We start from the raw sequence: 16,226 nt of genomic DNA, 5'->3' as shown, positions 1-16,226 counted from the left end.
GAGGGTCCTGGGATGGGAGCAGAGAGGGGTCCTGGGATGACAGCAGAGAGGCGGTCCTGGGATGACGGCAGAGAGGGGGTCCTGGGATGAGAGCAGAGAGGGGTCCTGGGACGAGAGCAGAGAGGGGTCCTGGGACGAGAGCAGAGAGGGGTCCTGGGACGAGAGCAGAGAGGAGTCCTGGGATGAGAGCAGAGAGGAGTCCTGGGATGAGAACAGAGAGGAGTCCTGGGATGAGAACAGAGAGGGGGTCCTGAGATGAGAGAAGAAAGGGGGCTCACGGATGACAGCAGAGAGAGGGTCCTGGGATGGGAGCAGAGAGGGGTCCTGGGATGAGAGCAGAGAGGGAGGGTTCTGGGACGAGAGCAGAGAGGGGTCCTGGGACGAGAGCAGAGAGGAGTCCTGGGACGAGAGCAGAGAGGAGTCCTGGGATGAGAACAGAGAGGAGTCCTGGGATGAGAACAGAGAGGGGGTCCTGAGATGAGAGCAGAAAGGGGGCCCAGGGATGACAGCAGAGAGGGGGTCCTGGGACGACAGCAGAGAGGGGGTCCTGGGATGACAGCAGAGAGAGAGGGGTCCTGGGACGAGAGCAGAGAGGGGTCCTGGGATGAGAGCAGAGAGGGGGTCCAGGGATGACAGCAGAGAGGGGGTCCTGGGACGAGAGCAGAGAGGGGTCCTGGGATGCGAACAGAAAGGGGGCCCTGGGATGACAGCAGAGGGGGGGGGTCCTGGATGAGAGCAGAGAAGGGGGTCCTGGGACAAGAGCAGAGAGGGGTCCTGGGACAAGAGCAGAGAGGGGTCCTGGGACGAGAGTAGAGAGGGGTCCTGGGACAAGAGCAGAGAGGGGTCCTGGGACGAGAGCAGAGAGGGGTCCTGGGACGAGAGCAGAGAGGGGTCCTGGGACGAGAGCAGAGAGGGGTCCTGGGACGACAGCAGAGAGGGGGTCCTGGCATGACAGCAGAGAGGGGGTCCTGGGATGACAGCAGAGAGAGAGGGGTCCTGGGACGAGAGCAAAGAGGGGTCCTGGGATGACAGCAGAGAGGGGGTCCTGGGATGACAGCAGAGAGAGAGGGGTCCTGGGACAACAGCAGAGAGGGGGTCCAGGGATGACAGCAGAGAGGGGGTCCTGGGACGAGAGCAGAGAGGGGGTCCTGGGATGCGAACAGAAACGGGGCCCTGGGATGACAGCAGAGGGGGGGTCCTGGATGAGGGTAGAGAGGGGGTTCTTGGAAAAAAGCAGAGAGGGGTCCTGGGACAAGAGCAGAGAGGGGTCCTGGGACAAGAGCAGAGAGGAGGTCCTGGGATGAGAGCAGAGAGGGGGTCCTGGGATGAGAGCAGAGAGGGGTCCTGGGATGAGAACAGAAATGGGGCCCTGGGATGACAGCAGAGGGGGGGGGCTGGATGAGAGCAGAGGGGGGGTCCTGGATGAGAGCAGAGAGGGGGGCCCTGGGACAAGAGGCAAGCAGCATCTCTTTGGTTTTGGGGGTGTAACAGGATATGTGCTGCAGGATACTTTTGGATTGGGATTGGGTAAAGGACTTGTCCTAATAGGGGGATCAGATTTGTAATCTCCCCACACCACCCCACCTTGCAGCACAAGTTTGCTGCTCTCCAAAAGCAACCCCCACCATCACTTCTCAGTGTGTGCATCCTGACCCCCCCTTCTTGGTTACTGGGACGGTCACAGTGTGTCCCCCTCCCCCATCACACTATATACACACCCCAGATGACCAGCACAGCTCTTGCAGTGGATGTCTTTCCTCCCCGGCTCCTCCCACCTCCTGTCTGTGTACACCGGAGCCAATGAGGAGGATCCTCTGCCAGCTCTCTGTGTGATGTGTGGGCTCAGTGGGGAGAGATGCCAGTGTCGGCTGTTAGTGCTGGAGAGGAACGATCGCTGTGTGGGGAACCCGGGCACCCTGAAACACATGTGGGGGACCCGGGCACCCTGAAACACATGTGGGGGAGGTGTCCTGACTCTCAGAGCTCACGCTAGCGTGCCCCTGTCGGAACAGATACCGGAGCTCAGTGCTGGAACTTGTTACAGGACTGGGCTCCATGATCAACACAGACTACCAGGAGCCTCTCATGGGGCCCCCTGCTGGCCCCGGGCCCTCGGGCAGTGCCCGAGTGCCCTAATGGTCAGTCCGCCCCTGGATGGAGGCTTACCAGATCCCCAGTGACCCCTCTATCAGTGACCCCTCTATCAGGGGAGGTCAAACTGCGTGAATTTGATCTCAGGTCCCATAGACGTCAGGTGCCCAGATGCCGGAGACTTTAATAGGGGTCTAAAGTTCACATGAAGTATTCTATATACGAGCTCCATCGAATCTTCTGTATACATTCGACAGACACCATAAGCCTTCAAAGACAGATTCGACCGTAATTCATGTGGATTTTCGGACAAATGCAATTTTTGAACGAAAAACTAAATAAATAAAAACGAATTTCGAGAGTAACTAAATAAATTAATTTTTCAGACGAAAACGAAATTCCGAAACTAAATATTTTACTCTGCACATGTCTACAGGATATATCTGGATTATGAGGCCGGGCGGATCTCCTTTTATGATCTGTGTGACCCGATCCGACACCTCCACACCTTCACCACCACCTTCACTGAGCCCCTCCATGCTGGGATAGGTGTATGGGAAGGTTGTATAAAGATATGTGGGGGGAGGCGGGAGATGTGAGAGCTCCGCCCACAGTCTGGTGATGTCAGATGAAGGAGGGGAATTCATTTAATATTCATCCAATAGTATATAGCAGTGGGCGGGGCTTCCTGCAGGGTTTTCTACTATAAATAAATGTGAGATTTCTTACTGATCGCTGTGATTGGGTAGAATATCTGTCCAATTATTGGAGTAACAATAACATGTTCCTATTGGTCAGTGAGAAATCTATCTATCTATCTATCTATCTATCTATCTATCTATCTATCTATCTATCTATCTATCTATCTATCTATCTATCCTTCTCCTCCTGCCCCTCCCCCACATGTGGTCCCTCTGTGTGTTGGGGGAGGGGCAGCCATGATCAGACATAGAGGGGGGTGGGGTCACTGTGATGGGATAGGATGGGGTCACCTCTCCTCTCTGCCCCTCCTCCTCCTTCTCCATACAATCTATACTACAAAGAGATGGAAATAAATGGAACAATCTGAGAGGAAATCTATGAAGACGTCATCTAGAGATTTATTACTGGAAGAAAAAAATGTGATCAGAGAGCCCAGACTGTTTTTAGGCAGAGTGGGTCAGGATTAGATCCCCTGTCAGGTTTTTTCTTCTATCTGGGGCTCCATTACAGAGATTTCCCCTCACTTCCTGTCCCGGTGACAACATTTATCTAGACAGGAAATGAGGGGAACTCTCCAACGGGAACACAGACTGAAATAAGAATGATATGTTTAGTATAATAAGGAAGGGGAAGGATTAGAGCCCCTGTCAGATGTTTATATAACTGTGTCCCTGTACAGATTTCTCTCCCTCCTTGTATTGGTGTCACCAGGACAGGAAGTGAGAGGAAATCTCTCTAAGGCTGGGATCACATTGCTGTGCAGATCACATGTCATGTCTGTGTGATGTGAATTCAGCCGTACAAACTGTGTGACTGAAATCACATTCACACCAGAATGGTGCCGGACCCTTTTTTTGGTCCTCACTGGAATCAGATCACATTGGGTGTCAATCCGATTCCTGCACCATTTCAGCGTTTGCACTGCGATCTGCGAAGCGATCTGGGGGTGTCATTAACTTTCCATTGACCCCCCCGCAGCGGTTCTCAGATGTCAGTGTGACCGTCCGGTGATTGAGGTGTGATGAGGGAACCCGCACAGGAATCGCACTGGTTCCCGCATCCCACAAGTCTCATCCCAGCCTAAGGCTCCATTCACACCTATGCAGGGGGCTTTTCAGCCTTTCTGATGTGCTTTCCGCAGGATTTTATACCATAATAATTTCATTTTGTGTTTTTTATGCATTTTTTGGGGGGAGGGGATTTGTTGCTGGGCAGATTTAACCACTTGGTGCCCACACTATAGCCAAAAGACGGCTACAGCGATGTCTTAATATCCCGGGAGGGCGTCCATGTACATCCTCCCGTTCTCACATTGCCGGCCCACCCTTGGGATTCGGTTGATCACAGATCAGGTAAAGGGCCAATCACAGCGAGCCCTTTACCATTTGATCAAATGTCAGCCAATGACAGCTGATCACGAAAGGAAACAGGAGCCAGTCAACAGCTTTTTTTCCCCTCACGCTGTCAGTCTTCAGAAAAGAAGAAAGCCGTTACCCATATTACTTAGGGACCCTTTATGTGTCACGCTACTTTAGGGGTCCAAATTACATTAATAAGTCTCTTTGTCATTTGCTCACTTAGGGCAGTCACAGCCCCCGGCCCACTTCTACCCCTTTTATAGCCCCCCCCATCAATCCATGTCAGAACCCTGAGTCCTCACCCATGTAAGATACATGGTGGGTTATGTCGAAGCTTACACAGGATTGATGATGTCACCCCTCCATCATGTGACGGTATGTAAGTTCTGTGATTGGCTGCTCAGGCCTGAACACTGCATGCTGGGAGAAGGTCACATGATCCCTCAATACCCGGGAAACTGGGGACTTAGTGAGGACTTTGATGGAGGAACAATAAAGGAAAGTATAAGTGGGTGTGTACGGCTCTTGGGTCACCTACAGAAGGGGGCGGGGCATTCATTCTAATGGTTCCTCCCAGTACATGAGCACTGTGTATAGTGAGATGGGACGGTGAAGAATTGTATAGAGTGCCGGAGCTGAGAGAGAGCACAGAGTGTAATATGACTTATTGTCTGTGTCCGAGCTGTGATGTCATAGTAGGGAAATGGCTACCGAGGGGCCCTTTAAGAACAAATCTATCTCTATCTATCTATGTATCTATAGGAATATAATGTGTAGACAGCATAATTCCTTATTATTAATACATTTACAATGAGTTTATTCTATTGATTATTTTATTGTGTGAAGAAATAGAAATGAATAATAGATCTACAAATAGAAAGAGATGAAAATCGATGGAAAAATCTCAGAGGAAATATATGAAGAAATGATCCCGAGATTTACTAATGAAAGAAATAATGGTATTTATCACTAATATAATGATATCACTATAATAATGTATGATTACTAGAACTGGAATGTGTCCCCAATATAATGTGTCCCCATAGAATGGATCACCAATAGAATTCTATGGGATCTCTTTTATAATGGATCCTAATATAATGTATCATGTGATGGTGTATTATAATCACTAGATGTGTCCTGGTGATGGGGGAGAATTAGGAAATGAAATGTTAATGTGAAATAAAGATTCTTTATGAAATTATTATTATTATTATTATTATTTTATTTATTTATTTTTAACAGTTAGAGTTTATTAAAGAAATATCCAGTTACAATACATAGTAACAAAACATAATAATTTCAGATGCAACTGCCTGATTGGACAACAATTCAGCCACAGTAGTTACAGACTCACATTGTTAGATATCTTGGTTTCAGTGGTGGCCGATCAGCGTCTGTCAGATAACTTTCCATAGTCAGACATCAATGTAATGCTCGAGCGGATCAACAAAGATCCTATTAATCTAGTAGTCACATCCATATATAGAAAAAAATCCCCTTGTAAAAGGGTTAGGCACATTGGCGTTCATAGCGTAACAGATAAAACCTAAACACAAACATTAAAGCATTACAAAAGCCTTATTAGGCATATTTTCATTTTTAACAGTATACAGATGATGTTACACCATGCGAATTGTGATCAAAGAGCCAGAAGTGGTGAAAGAAGATAGATAAGAAGTGGCCGCCTTTCTCAAGGCCGGCACCATGAAAAGGAAAAAGAGAGGATGTGGTTGTCTATAAAGAAAGAGAGGGTAATGACAGGCCGGGTCCTCAGCGACACTCCCTCATCAGGTTTGTGTCAGGGAGGCGTATGTAGAGTAATATATAAAAATGACCCAGGGTTGCCAGGTATCAGTGTACTTGTCTATGCTTTCGTGTGCTATAGCCCTAATCTCTTCCATTTTGTGAAGATGACGTACCTCTCCCAGCCATTCCTTGATTGAGGGGGTCGTAGTATCTCTCCAGTATCTAGGTACGACCGCCTTTGCGGCTGTAAGTAGGAATCTCGTCAGCGATTTATTATAATTTTTCATCGAGAGGTTAGTAATGTGTAATAAACAGCATTTTGCGTCTGGGGAAGAACAGGATATCAAGGGCAAATTTCCCTTCCTATGGAAAAAGGAAATTAAATATTTAGGTATAAAGCTGGCAGCCTCATTAAAGGAAATCTATGAGATAAACTATATCCCCCTACTGGACGAAGTAAGAGAAGATACAAAAAAAATAATGATGAAACCATTGTCCTGGTTTGGCCGGATAAATGCCCTTAAGATGATCATACAACCAAAAATATTATATAAGTTACAGATGTTACCGATATATATTCCCCCAGTCTACTTTAATACTATTAAACGTCTAATAACCAAGCTCATCTGGAAAAATAAGAAGCCTAGAATAGCCTTAAAGGTATTACAACTGGGAAAAGAGAGGGGAGGTCTAAAAGTACCGGATTTTAAGAAATATTACGAATCTATAGTATTAACACGGGTGGTGGAGTGGACAAAATTAGATAATGAAAAAAGATGGGTGGCAATAGAACACAGCGCTGCAGAGACACGATTAGGAAAGGAAATTTGGATACCCCCAAAACACAGATCACTCGGACCAACAACACTTGCACTCACAAAAAACGTTTTTAGAATATGGGATGGAATTCACAAGCATAATAAGTGGAAGTACAACTCTCCACTAATGGCATTAAAAGAAAATAATTTATTTCCACCGGGGAAGAGCACTATGGGAGGACACTGGATTAGAAGAGAAGATATTCAATTGAGACACATAATAAATGCGGGTAAAATAAACACGTTAGAAACACTACAGGAGTACATGGATATAGATGGATGGAGGTACCTCCAGCTCAGACATTTTGTCTCATCATTGCCACAACCACTGAGAAGTGGAACAGACCTTAACGCCTTAGAGCGGATATGTGAGGGGAAAATAATAAGAGTAAATATCTCACAGATATACAAGATGCTGGGAGAAGTGGACGAGACGGAGGTACCTATATATATAAAAAAGTGGGAAGAAGAAATAGGGCCACGAGGGGAGAAACAGAATTTAGAAAAAATCTTACACTTAACACACGGGACATCGAAAAATCTTAATACAATAGAAATGAATTATAAAAGCCTTGCTAGATGGTATAGGACACCAGACAAGATGAGGAGATATCAGGAAGAGCAACTCGGGATGTGCTGGAGAGGGTGTGGACAGCAAGGGACTGCGGCACATATCTGGTGGGAATGCCCAAAAATTAGAAATTACTGGAGAGAAACATTAACTTTAATAAAAATAATAACAGGAACTCAGGTACTAGAAAACCCATGGACATGTCTTTTCCATGGTACAGACACCCCAACTCAAAAGTACAAAGAAGGCCTCATAGGAAACCTAATAAACGTAACAAAGAGCTTGATACCAAAAAACTGGAGACAGGCGGAAGCCCCAAAATTGAGGGAATGGATAGGTAAAGTAGAGGACATGTATAGAATGGAGGGATGGGAAGAGGATGAGGAGAGCGGGGAAAAGAAATTTCGAAAGAAATGGAAGCAATGGAAACTGTTTAAATCAACGAAGAAATATGAAGAGGTAGTAGGGCTATAGGGGGGGGGGGGGGGGTAGTAGGATGCATATGTATATGTATACTATGTTTTATACTTTTTGTATGGAAAAAATTTAAATAAAGATTAAAAAAAAAAAAAAAAAAAAAAAAAAAAAAAATAATTTTTCATCGAGAGGTTAGTAATGTGTAATAAACAGCATTTTGCGTCTAGTGGGATCTTTGTATCGGTTATTTGTTTTATAATGCTAGTCACTTGAGTCCAATAAGGTTGAATTAGGTCACATTCCCACCATAAGTGTTGTAAAGTGCCCTTAGCTCGGTTACAGCGCCAACATAAGTCCGGAACCGCGGGGAACCAGTTATGCAGTTTAATTGGCGTATTATACCAATTCGTTAAAAGTTTGAAGGAAGTTTCTTGTAGTCGGGTGCTAATTGCACATTTATGGGCAAATACACACGCCTGTAACCATTGATCTTTTGTAAATGATACATTTAGTTCTGCTTCCCAGAAGAGCTTGTGTTTGTTAGGTTCCTGGAGGACTGCGGATTACAACCAAGCATATGTAAGGGAGATGTTTTTCGTAGAGGTGGTGGCCTGGAAACAAACCGCCTCAAATGGTGTTAGCGGTCGTATAAAATGTTTAATAGTGATGGCCGAACGGTTCGCCCGGCGGTCGTTTCGCGGCGAATTTCCGACTTTCGCCGTCCGCGGGTTCGAACGCCTTTTTCCGTCGTTCGCCCCGGCGGACTTACGTGTTTAATGTATACAAGAACTTTAACCTTTCGTGACACGTTTATCATGTGTTACAGGACAACCAATTGAGACATGACAGCTCATGGACACTTGGACATTCCCCCTAACCTATAAATACACCCGATCCGGTGGCCATTTTACATTCTTTCTTCTGTCACTGTAGGGAAAGGATCCTGTGTGGAGTAGGGACAGAGAAAACGCTAGCTATTTGGTACACAAAAGTTCTTTTCAGGACTGGTATAGGTGTTAGGTCAGCAGCCTGAGTTTCTTTTGTCAGTTTAGATAAAGGGACAGAGCGCTGTATGCTGCTATTTTAGGGACAGCTCAGCCAGATTAGTCTTTCTTCATCATCATCATCATCATCATCATTAGCTGTTACTATCAGGTCCACAAAAGAGCTGTTCCAGCTAATCGTTCCAGCCTACTCTTTTTTGCCAATTTGTATAGGGACAGGCAGGAAGCAGTGTGTCAGGCAGTGAGGATAATTTTAAAGACTTGCTGTTACTATTAGTTCCACAAAGGTTCTTTTCAGGACTGGTATCAGTGGTACGGTAATAGGCTTGTACACGTATAATATTCTTTCTTCCAAATATAGAAAGAATATTATACTTGACTGCTGCCCTTCTGCTGCAGTCTGCTAATCATTCACAACTCACTTGTTCCACAAAAGTTCTTATAAGGACTGGTAACTTGGTCTGTCTAGGGTGCTACGGTACATAGGCTTGGGTGCGGTACAGTCTGCTGTTCTGTAAGGACCGCTATCGGTCCACAATAGATAGGGTTGCCGTGCACTACTGCTGACCGCTGCCCTATACTGCAGCAGTCCTTCAGCGGTATAGGGACTGACGCACAGTCTGCTAAACACTAATACACAACCTGCTTGGTCCACAAAAGTTCTTATAAGGACTGGTAACTTGGTATAGGGTGCTACGGTACATAGGCCTGAGTGCGTTACAGTCTGCTGTTCTGTAAGGACCGCTATCGGTCCACAATACATAGGGTTGACGTGCACTACTGCTGACCGCTGCCCTATACTGCAGCAGTCCTTCAGCGGTATAGGGACTGACGCACAGTCTGCTAAACACTAACACACAACCTGCTTGGTCCACAAAAGTTCTTATAAGGACTGGTAACTTGGTATAGGGTGCTACGGTACATAGGCCTGAGTGCGTTACAGTCTGCTGTTCTGTAAGGACCGCTATCGGTCCACAATACATAGGGTTGCCGTGCACTACTGCTGACCGCTGCCCTATACTGCAGCAGTCCTTCATTGGTATAGGGACTGACGTACAGTCTGCTAATCACTAACACACAACCTGCTTGGTCCACAAAAGTTCTTATAAGGACTGGTAACTTGGTATAGGGTGCTACGGTACATAGGCCTGAGTGCGTTACAGTCTGCTGTTCTGTAAGGACCGCTATCGGTCCACAATACATAGGGTTGCCGTGCACTACTGCTGACCGCTGCCCTATACTGCAGCAGTCCTTCATTGGTATAGGGACTGACGTACAGTCTGCTAATCACTAACACACAACCTGCTTGGTCCACAAAAGTTCTTATAAGGACTGGTAACTTGGTATAGGGTGCTACGGTACATAGGCCTGAGTGCGTTACAGTCTGCTGTTCTGTAAGGACCGCTATCGGTCCACAATACATAGGGTTGCCGTGCACTACTGCTGACCGCTGCCTTATACTGCAGCAGTCCTTCAGCGGTATAGGGACTGACGCACAGTCTGCTAAACACTAACACACAACCTGCTTGGTCCACAAAAGTTCTTATAAGGACTGGTAACTTGGTATAGGGTGCTACGGTACATAGGCCTGAGTGCAGTACAGTCTGCTGTTCTGTAAGGACCGCTATCGGTCCACAATACATAGGGTTGCCGTGCACTACTGCTGACCGCTGCCCTATACTGCAGCAGTCCTTCATTGGTATAGGGACTGACGTACAGTCTGCTAATCACTAACACACAACCTGCTTGGTCCACAAAAGTTCTTATAAGGACTGGTAACTTGGTATAGGGTGCTACGGTACATAGGCCTGAGTGCGTTACAGTCTGCTGTTCTGTAAGGACCGCTATCGGTCCACAATACATAGGGTTGCCGTGCACTACTGCTGACCGCTGCCCTATACTGCAGCAGTCCTTCATTGGTATAGGGACTGACGTACAGTCTGCTAATCACTAACACACAACCTGCTTGGTCCACAAAAGTTCTTATAAGGACTGGTAACTTGGTATAGGGTGCTACGGTACATAGGCCTGAGTGCGTTACAGTCTGCTGTTCTGTAAGGACCGCTATCGGTCCACAATACATAGGGTTGCCGTGCACTACTGCTGACCGCTGCCCTATACTGCAGCAGTCCTTCATTGGTATAGGGACTGACGTACAGTCTGCTAATCACTAACACACAACCTGCTTGGTCCACAAAAGTTCTTATAAGGACTGGTAACTTGGTATAGGGTGCTACGGTACATAGGCCTGAGTGCGTTACAGTCTGCTGTTCTGTAAGGACCGCTATCGGTCCACAATACATAGGGTTGCCGTGCACTACTGCTGACCGCTGCCCTATACTGCAGCAGTCCTTCAGCGGTATAGGGACTGACGTACAGTCTGCTAATCACTAACACACAACCTGCTTGGTCCACAAAAGTTTTTATAAGGACTGGTAACTTGGTATAGGGTGCTACGGTACATAGGCCTGAGTGCAGTACAGTCTGCTGTTCTGTAAGGACCGCTATCGGTCCACAATACATAGGGTTGACGTGCACTACTGCTGACCGCTGCCCTATACTGCAGCAGTCCTTCATTGGTATAGGGACTGACGTACAGTCTGCTAATCACTAACACACAACCTGCTTGGTCCACAAAAGTTCTTATAAGGACTGGTAACTTGGTATAGGGTGCTACGGTACATAGGCCTGAGTGCGTTACAGTCTGCTGTTCTGTAAGGACCGCTATCGGTCCACAATACATAGGGTTGCCGTGCACTACTGCTGACCGCTGCCCTATACTGCAGCAGTCCTTCATTGGTATAGGGACTGACGTACAGTCTGCTAATCACTAACACACAACCTGCTTGGTCCACAAAAGTTCTTATAAGGACTGGTAACTTGGTATAGGGTGCTACGGTACATAGGCCTGAGTGCGTTACAGTCTGCTGTTCTGTAAGGACCGCTATCGGTCCACAATACATAGGGTTGCCGTGCACTACTGCTGACCGCTGCCCTATACTGCAGCAGTCCTTCATTGGTATAGGGACTGACGTACAGTCTGCTAATCACTAACACACAACCTGCTTGGTCCACAAAAGTTCTTATAAGGACTGGTAACTTGGTATAGGGTGCTACGGTACATAGGCCTGAGTGCAGTACAGTCTGCTGTTCTGTAAGGACCGCTATCGGTCCACAATACATAGGGTTGCCGTGCACTACTGCTGACCGCTGCCCTATACTGCAGCAGTCCTTCATTGGTATAGGGACTGACGTACAGTCTGCTAATCACTAACACACAACCTGCTTGGTCCACAAAAGTTTTTATAAGGACTGGTAACTTGGTATAGGGTGCTACGGTACATAGGCCTGAGTGCAGTACAGTCTGCTGTTCTGTAAGGACCGCTATCGGTCCACAATACATAGGGTTGACGTGCACTACTGCTGACCGCTGCCCTATACTGCAGCAGTCCTTCATTGGTATAGGGACTGACGTACAGTCTGCTAATCACTAACACACAACCTGCTTGGTCCACAAAAGTTCTTATAAGGACTGGTAACTTGGTATAGGGTGCTACGGTACATAGGCCTGAGTGCGTTACAGTCTGCTGTTCTGTAAGGACCGCTATCGGTCCACAATACATAGGGTTGCCGTGCACTACTGCTGACCGCTGCCCTATACTGCAGCAGTCCTTCATTGGTATAGGGACTGACGTACAGTCTGCTAATCACTAACACACAACCTGCTTGGTCCACAAAAGTTTTTATAAGGACTGGTAACTTGGTATAGGGTGCTACGGTACATAGGCTTGAGTGCGGTACAGTCTGCTGTTCTGTAAGGACCGCTATCGGTCCACAATAGATAGGGTTGACGTGCACCACTGCTGACCGCTGCCCTATACTGCAGCAGTCCTTCAGCGGTATAGGGACTGACGTACAGTCTGCTAAACACTAATACACAACCTGCTTGGTCCACAAAAGTTCTTATAAGGACTGGTAACTTGGTATAGGGTGCTACGGTACATAGGCTTGAGTGCGGTACAGTCTGCTGTTCTGTAAGGACCGCTATAGGTCCACAATAGATAGGGTTGACGTGCACCACTGCTGACCGCTGCCCTATACTGCAGCAGTCCTTCAGCGGTATAGGGACTGACGTACAGTCTGCTAAACACTAATACACAACCTGCTTGGTCCACAAAAGTTCTTATAAGGACTGGTAACTTGGTATAGGGTGCTACGGTACATAGGCTTGAGTGCGGTACAGTCTGCTGTTCTGTAAGGACCGCTATAGGTCCACAATAGATAGGGTTGACGTGCACCACTGCTGACCGCTCACCTATACTGCAGCAGTCCTTCAGCGGTATAGGGACTAAGAGTTTTGTCACAGGGTCATTTAAAAAATGACATGCAGAGGAAGAGGCAGGCCCTTCCGCAGGGGTGGTAGGGGTAGGGCAGGAGCAACAGGCTTGAGCCAAAGTGGGAAGTTGCAGAAGGTGCGTTCAATTACTTTAAAGGATGCACCAGACTTGGTTGAGTGGCTCGCTCAGCCTTACTCTTCTGCACCCTCCTCATCCTCTCGATCTGCACCCTCTTCTTCACTCTCTGCTATGTGCACCCCCAAAGACACTACCACCAACAACACGACCACCACCACCACCACCACCACATACCTTCCGCTTGAGTCACTGGAATTATTTTCCGATCCATATCAAGAGGACATTTCTGATGCGCAGCCACTCTTGGTATTGGATCAGGAAGAGGAGGTAGCAACAAGCGCTACTCAGCAGTCTGACGCCAGTACCCAGATCAGCCCAAGGAGGAGGTTGGTCCCCGGTGTTGCTGCCTACTCTACTTATAGCGGTGGGGAAGGTGACGTTGATGATGACGTGTCTAGTGATGTCACGTGGGTGCCCACAAGAGAGGAAGAGGAGGGGAGTTCAGAGGGAGATATGGACCAGCAGATAGGGAGGAGAAGCAGCAATGACTTACATTGCACAGCAGGGACAAAGCAGACTGCAAATGTATCAGGAGCGAGTCATCGACCATGTACGGTCACATCTGGCGCTCCCAGGACACCGGCACATGGCTCCGCAGTGTGGGCTTTTTTTAACGTGTCCGCTGCTGACAATAGCGTTGCCATCTGCAATCTTTGCAGTCAACGCGTTAGTCGCGGTAAGCCCAATACTCACCTAGGGACGACCGCCTTAAGAAGGCACATGAGCAGCCATCACCGAGCCCAGTGGGAGCAACGGAACACACAAAGCCACACTGCAGGCTCTCACCGTCCAGCCTCGTCTTCTACTTCTCCTTCTCCTCTCTCCTCACAATTGTCCTCCACTCCACCTTCCATCACGCCAAGCTCACATTTTTCTGCAAAAAGGCAGGCTTCCGTGGGCCTAATGTTTGAGCGTAAAAAAATGATGACGCCGGATAACCCTCTTGCCCAACGGTTGGCGGCTGGCTTGTCAGAACTCATAGCCCGCCAACTACTGCCATATAAACTGGTGGACTCGGAGGCCTTTCGCAAATTTGTGGCCATTGGAACACCACAATGGAAGGTCCCAGGAAGGAAGTATTTCTCAGAGAAGGGCATCCCAGAGCTATATGGCCATGTTCAGCGGCAAGTGAATGTATCTCTGGCACACAGTGTCGGTGCCAAGATACATCTGACCACAGACACGTGGTCTAGCAAACACGGGCAGGGAAGGTATATCAGTTTTACTGCCCACTGGGTGAACCTTCTGACGGCCGTCAAGCATGTAACCCGTGGCACCCGTGTAGATTTGGTTTTACCGCCACGGATTGCATGCAGGCCTGACTCTTCTTCTCCTCCTCCTACTCCATCCTCCTCCCTCTCCTCCTCAGCTGCCTCCTCCTTTTCCGCTGCTAGCGTCTCTTCCACTGCACCGCCCAAGCTCCCCAGAACCTATTCCACATGCCAGGTGAGACGTTGCCATGCCGTGCTGCGTCTGTTGTGCCTGGAAGCAAAGAGCCACACTGGCCCGGCACTCCTTTCAGCTTTGCGTTCACAGGCAGATGAGTGGCTAACACCGCTCAATTTGACAGTTGGTAAAGTGGTGTGTGACAACGGTGCCAATCTGCTTAGCGCATTGAAACAGGGCAAAATCACGCACGTGCCGTGCATGGCACACGTCTTAAACTTGGTCGTGCAGCGATTCCTTGTCAAATACCCTGGGGTCCAGGACATCTTGCGGCAGGCAAGGAAAATCTCGGCCCATTTCAGAAGATCTTACACGGCCATGGCTCGCCTTGCTGACATTCAGCGGCGACACCATCTGCCGGTCAGACGTCTTATTTGCGATTGCCCGACGCGATGGAACTCAACCTTCTATATGCTTGATAGGCTGCTCCAGCAGAAACGTGCAGTTAACGTCTACCTGTATGAACTCTGCGAAAGAAACGGTTCTGGGGAGCTGGGTTTTTTTTCACCGCGCCAGTGGCTGCTCATGCGCGACACATGCAGACTTCTGCGGCCATTTGAGGAGATCACCAAACTGGTCAGTCGCAGCCATGGCGCCATCAGTGACATGGTACCTTATGCCTTCTTTCTGGAGCGTGCATTGCGTCGTGTCATTGATCAGGCTGTGGAGGAGCAGGAGCGGGAAGATGAGGAAGTCGCAATGCTGGATGAATTCCCAGGGGGGGCTACTCTATCTGAGACAAGTCAACAACAGGAGTCTGATGAGGAGTCAGAGGAGGATGGTGCCGGGGCGGATGAGCAGGAGCAAGAAGAGCATGCTTTAAACCTTTCTGGGATCCCTGTTGTGCGAGGATGGGGAGAGGAGAATGAAGAGGACGACATTATCCTGGATGATGAGCAGGAGCCAGGCCACCACACCGCTTCCACTTTAGTGCAAATGGGGGCCTTCATGCTCCAGTGTTTTAATAGGGACCCCCGTATAAAAAGCATGAGGGTCAAGGACCAGTACTGGGTGGCAACGTACTTAGACCCCCGGTACAAACACAAAATGGCGGAAATGTTACCGCCGTCGCAGAGGGCTGTCAGAATGCAGCACTTCCAGGCCTTGCTTCGAGAAATGCTGCATTCTGCTTTTGCGTGCGCTGGCAGAGGAGCAATTCCCACTCCCAGAGAAGGATTTGCGGGTACCAATCCAACAGCGCCTGCAAGAAGAGGCCGGTTTGAAGATGTGTTGGTGACTTCGGATATGAGGTCATTCTTTCAGCCGACCCATCGACAGGTGTCATCCGGATCCAGCATCAGGGAACGCCTAGACCGTCAGGTGTCCGACTACATTGGGTTAACGGCCGATGTGGACGCTCTGAGGAGTGATGAACCCCTAGACTACTGGGTGGGCAGGCTTGACCTCTGGCCAGAGCTTGCCCAATTTGCAATCGAACTGTTGGCTTGCCCCTCATCCAGTGTCCTGTCCGAAAGGACGTTCAGCGCAGCAGGGGGGATTGTGACCGATAAGCGTACTCGCCTAGCTCACCACAGTGTTAACTACCTCACATTTCTAAAAATGAATGAGGCATGGATCTCGGAGGAATTCAACAC

At 48.3% G+C, this 16,226-nt stretch overlaps 1 long non-coding RNA gene across 1 annotated transcript in view; it reads left to right on the top strand.

Moving 5' to 3' along the window:
• The first annotated feature begins 2,201 nt into the window (after nucleotides 1–2,201).
• LOC143962079 (uncharacterized) overlaps nucleotides 2,202–16,226 on the top strand; it is a 56,310-nt gene continuing 42,285 nt past the window's right edge. The window contains exon 1 of the long non-coding RNA XR_013270621.1: nucleotides 2,202–3,272. This is a non-coding gene — a long non-coding RNA (uncharacterized LOC143962079). The remainder of the gene's footprint in view (nucleotides 3,273–16,226) is intronic.

The sequence above is a fragment of the Lithobates pipiens genome, unplaced genomic scaffold (assembly GCF_037356315.1).
Source record: "Lithobates pipiens isolate NorthernLeopardFrog02 unplaced genomic scaffold, aLitPip1_a1.2 Scaffold_8, whole genome shotgun sequence".
NCBI classification, from domain to species: domain Eukaryota; kingdom Metazoa; phylum Chordata; class Amphibia; order Anura; family Ranidae; genus Lithobates; species Lithobates pipiens.
The sequence above is the reverse complement of the archived record's forward strand: the minus strand, read 5'-3'. Positions and strand labels throughout refer to the sequence as shown.